Source organism: Papaver somniferum, chromosome 2 (genome assembly GCF_003573695.1).
Source record: "Papaver somniferum cultivar HN1 chromosome 2, ASM357369v1, whole genome shotgun sequence".
Classification (NCBI taxonomy): domain Eukaryota; kingdom Viridiplantae; phylum Streptophyta; class Magnoliopsida; order Ranunculales; family Papaveraceae; genus Papaver; species Papaver somniferum.
In genome coordinates this window covers 216039174-216044883 of record NC_039359.1, presented here as the reverse complement: position 1 = coordinate 216044883, position 5710 = coordinate 216039174, and the positions used below count along the sequence as shown (strand labels likewise).

Below are 5710 nucleotides of genomic sequence, written 5' to 3'. Positions count from 1 at the left end.
TATCCTTGTAAGTGCTGTTAAATGCATACTGATAATTGATAATTCTATATAAGTACCAAATCTTATACTGATAAAAATGCCCATGTGAAATGTAATCTAGGTCAACCCCTTCTTCTGCAGCTCTGGGGCTTTCGGCTCACATGCATGTTCACTAATGATCTCTGCTAAAAGTACACTAATATATCACCAGGGAAACCAAAACTATATGTACTGTTATGTACCGTGTAAATATTGTTCTTAGATGGGATACTTCTAGCTAGCAATGTACAAAATCATATTCTTTTGTACTTGTAACTGAATAAAAAATTGACACTTATTGCCTCTGCTGATTCTCTGTCAAGTTGGTACGTCACACGAACCATTGCTTATTAGTGATATGACAATGCAGTTGCTCATGAATTGATTAATGCCTATAAATAGTATGTGTATACCTGCAGTAACGGAACAACTCATTAGCAAACCTGTCCATCACAATAGAAAGTAATTAAGATGAAATTTGGCAAAGAGTTGCGGGCAAAAATGGTGCCAGAATGGCAAGGAGCTTACATGGATTATGCATCCCTCAGATCCATCCTTGAAGATGTTAGACATTTCAAGTTCAATACCGCACACCACCTTTCTCATCAGCGTCATCATCATGGTGGAGTTGTTGGAGTTACAGAACCTTCAGTGGCCTAGTGATTGATCGCCCCATCCTTACCATCACCAACTCTAAAACCACCACTGCTACTACTAAGACTACTGCAACTAGTACTACTACCACCACAAATCGACATCATAATCAACATGGGTTATTTCATCATGAAGAAGAACCTGTCATTTTAGTTCATCAAATTATGCACCAAAAAGATGATCATGATCTAGAAAAAGGAGGGTCCACTCATCCAGATACTGCCCATCATGAGAAATATGAAACTAAGTTTCTGATGTCAGATGTGGAAGGAGGAGAATATAAATTAAGATTCTTCAAAAGACTTGATGGGGAATTCAACAAAGTTAATAAGTTCTATAAAGACAAGGTTGATCAAGTTATGAATGAAGCTGCCATGTTGACAAAGCAAATGGACGCATTGATTGCTTTTAGGGTCAAAATTGACGATTCTGATCAAGCAAAGTTTGAACACCTCTGTAATGAAATTGCTGAATCTGCTGCTGCATTCTCCGTCTCTTCAGAAACCTCCACTATCCCCCAAAGTACTGGTAAGTAATCTCCAATATTTCCTGTTCATATGGTAGAAGAACGGTTATGTCTTGCATGTGCAATTGTATACTGATCAGAATTATGATCTGAGACAATATTTCAAAGTCTGCATAGAAAGCCCCACTCTTATTATGTTTATGATTCTATGAAACTGTAATAGAGTTTGACAACTTCGGTAACAAATGTGCAGAAATGGTGCATATGGAAGTCATAGAAGAAAGCATTGAACCAAGCAGCCACGGAAGTTATTCAGATGACAATGAACCAAGCAATCAAATATATTCTGATGATACTGATCAGGATGAATCTAATAAAAAGGTAACTGATAACAATGGCTGTAGAGAAGAGAAAGACGTGCAGAAAAAATTGAAGACTGAACTACCAGCTCATTTGGAAATCTTGAACAGCGTTAAGATCAATGGTTCATCCGGTCCGAGATCAACTATAAAAAGAATCATCAGTTTTAAGAACGGAAATAGTGGAGAATCGATCAGTTTCAGAAGACATAATCTAAAGAGAGTTGAGGAACAACTCAAGATAGCAATTATCCATTTCTATCACAAGCTTCAACTTTTAAAGAGCTATAGCTTTATGAACCTCTTGGCCTTTTCCAAGACCATGAAAAGATATGACAAGGTATTTTCCTATTTGGCATTCAACAATTTTTTTTTAAATTCTTTTAAACATTTGAAATTGATTCACTATCTTGTTGCAGATAACTGCAAGACATGCATCAAAAGTATATCTGAACATGGTGGATAACTCTTACATCGGCAGCTCCGACGATGTAAACTTTATCTTCCATCATTGGTGACAAATTAAGGGGATTTTGTGTTTCCTCCTCAAAATAAATAGCTAATTTGCATTATCCCTTTATAAATTGATAGTAGGTAAAACCCCCTCTCTGTCAACTCTTCCGTTTTGAAGCAGTTAGCTGTTCATGTGCATTTCACATGCGTGTCTTTAAGATCTTAAAATATCCTTTAACAAAGAAAAAGAACAATTGTATATATGCCCACCAATCTAATCTGACGGTCTTAAAAAAAGACCCCAAATGAACCCTAAAACCATCATCATCTTCTTCCTCGTAGGCAGACTGCTGCTCCAGGTTCTCCCTCACCAACTCTAAATGAATAACAACGCCACTTCAAAATACCCTTTGAAATTAATGAGATGTGGTTTATCTTGTCTTTCTATCTCAATTTTATTTTTTTGGAAATTCTTCTTGGTACACCGCACACGGATTGTCTAATTCCAATTTTCATTTTTCTAATTGCAATTTATTGTATACGAATTTGATAGTTAGGTGATTTATTGGTGTGTTTGTTTGTGTTCTTAGATCGGCACAGATTGTAACGACAATATGGGTTTTTAGCTCTTACAACAAACCCATTACCACTTATTTCATTCTTTTAAGAAGTGAAACCCCACGTCATGTTTTCCGTTAATGAATCTGATTCCAGAAAAACTGATCCAGGAAGTTGCTTTTGCTCTAATGGAATTGGATTGAGATTTCACTAGTTAATCTGATAACATCATGTGGAAATGATTCAGAAGAAATTTGACTGTGTTGTTAATGGCGTCGGTTGTGGTGTCGATCATCGAACATGGAATTAGGTTAAGAGTATCAAAAAACAGAGATTAAGGAACAAATTATCTACACGTGTTTTTTTTTGTTCATTTTTAGGATCTTAAAGACACACATGTGAAACGCACGTGCACAATTAACTGCTTGGTAACGGAAGAGTTGACAGAGAGGAGGTTTTACCTATTATGAATTTGTAAAGGGGATAATGCAGATTAGCTATTTATTTTGAGGTGGAAACGCAAAATCCCCCACAAATTAATCTCTTAAATATTCATAAATTGTAGTGAACCCACAAAGGGATTTTGTCATATTATATTGTACTCAAATTACAGGTTAGGAGGCTCATGGACAGGGTAGAGGATTCATTTATGAAGCACTTCTCTAAGTCAAACCGTAGTAAAGGCATGAACATCTTGAGATCGAAAAAGAAGAAAGAGAAACACACAACAACATTTTCCTCCCGTAAAATTATTTCAGAATCAAAAACTTCATTTGCTTTTTCATATACATTTTTAGTACCATTTTCACTTGAGCCGATAACATATAAGAAAACATACACTTTACAATGTGGCATTATCCCAATTTAGATTTTTTCCCTAATTTAATGCAATGTGATTTTGTATTTTCTTACCTATAATATATTTTTTTTCAGGTTTCTTTTTGGGCTGCACAATCTCTCTTCTGATATGCCTTATTTTGGTCATAAATGTAAGGAATCTTATTAGAAAAGAGGGCAGTGCTACTTATATGGAAACCATGTTTCCTCTCTACAGGTTAGTTATAGCCAAAAGTCACATCATCAAATGTGATAAATAGCTTATTAATACAAAAGAATGAAGTTAATTTGACTGAAAGACTCATTTGTTTTAACTTCCCTTGCAGTTTATTTGGGTTTCTTGTCCTGCATATGCTCCTGTATTCGGCGAACATATACTTTTGGCAACGTTATCGAATAAATTATCCATTTATATTTGGTTTCAAGCAAGGAACAGAGTTGGGACACAGAGAGGTTTTTCTATTAAGTACAATTCTTGCAACAGTTGCACTGGGCAGTGTACTTGCTAACCTAGACATGGAAATGGAAACAAGCACAAAAAAGTACAAAGCGCTTACAGAATTACTTCCTCTAGCATTAGTTTCTGTAAGAGACTTTATTTCCTAACCTATCAACTTATGATACTATAGCTCTTAGTTTATGGTACCATTATTTTGATTGCATACATTTTTTAATTTTACAGGTTATAGCTCTCATAACAGTTTGCCCATTCAATATCGTTTATCGTTCTAGTCGTGTTTTCCTATTGCGAACTGCATTCCGTTGTATCAGCGCTCCTCTGTACAAGGTAAAGAATGATAAGATTTGTAATAGTAAAATTCATGACTAGATAAAGCACTGCTCATGAATAAGACCAATGAATATTAAAATTCTCATCTTACTCTCTCCTTTTTCTGTCGATCAAGCAGGTCACTCTATCAGATTTTGTGTTGGCTGATTAGCTGAGTAGTCAGGTTCGTTAGCTGGTTTACCCTATGTGCGTGCACGTTTACGTTTTCAATTTCAAACAGCTAACTGAAATGGAATTCTATGTTCAATGGTTAACTCTACTAGGGGCAAGCTCTTAGAAGTGTTGCGTTCTATGTCTGCTACTATGCTTCGAGTGATTACAAAATGAGGGAGACTAAATGCAAATCTGACATTGTTTACAATTCATTCTATATCATGTTGGCTGCATTCCCATTTTGGGGACGGGCATTACAGGTTGGTATCTTTTATCACTTGAAGCTAAATTAGGATCTACATGGGGTGATAATACTTCTTTTAACTAAAAATCCAAAAACCTTTTGTTTCCTCCAGGGGTTCAGATTTATCCAAGGTTTTATGTGTATCTTCAAAAAGAATCATGACCTTTTAACTTTACTTTTTTTGTAGTGTTTTCGGAGATACTTCGAAGAGAAAGATCAAATGCAAGGACTTAATGGGTTCAAATACTTAAGTATTTGTCTCGCAGTCAGCCTGACAACAGCTTATAGTAAGCGAAACACAATAGGACTATTGGTAATGGCTCGGATCAGTGCAATCATTTCAGCTGTTGCTGCTATATATTGGGACCTTGTTCTAGATTGGGGACTGCTACGAAGGAATTCAAAGAATCCTTGGTTAAGAGACAAGCTACTTGTTTCACAAAAAAGTGTTTACTTTGTGGCCATGGTAACGGATGTGTTGTTGAGATTTGCCTGGCTACTGACAGTATTAAACATTCAAGTTTCTTTCTTACACAAGGAAGCAATGGTTGCTCTTGTGGCATGCCTAGAGATTATTCGCCGTGGTATATGGAATTTCTTCAGGTGCTTTTCATGGTTCTATATTTGTTTGACTTAATATTTTGCAAAGACGACCGTAATTCTTTCACAATCATGTTCATGGAGTTGAAATTCTGCCTATGGGTTCTAAATTCCTATCATATTCTCTAGCTAATTCTTGTTTTACTAATGATGATTTTTATTGATTCTCAGGATAGAGAATGAACACGTAAACAATATCGGCAAGTTTCGTGTATTCACAACTGTACCTCTCCCTTTCAACTATGATGAGGATGAGGAGGAAGACAAAAATGAGTAGCCAACCCTCAAAACCAAGATCTTCTTACGCCGTGATCAAGGGGATATTAATGTTTCCCTCTGATAGCAATCAAGAAGGTCAAGACTGACTGGACGTGAATCAACAAAAATGTGCAGAGTTCAATAAAAGATGTGATAGAAATTAGTGTCTTAAGTACGTGTTGCCAGTGGTGTGCGCAAATTTTTACATGTGCATTTTTGTTGACCATTTTCCGAATCACTAAATTTCTTCAATCCCTTAGTCACATTACCTAGTAAATTGAAATATTGAACTAAGCATTTTCAACCCTTGTATTTAAAGA

At 35.8% G+C, this 5710-nt stretch overlaps 1 pseudogene; it reads left to right on the top strand.

The window, feature by feature from the left end:
• Positions 1 to 489: 489 nt before the first annotated feature.
• On the top strand, positions 490 to 5409 carry LOC113352851 (annotated as a pseudogene).
• Positions 5410 to 5710: the final 301 nt, after the last annotated feature.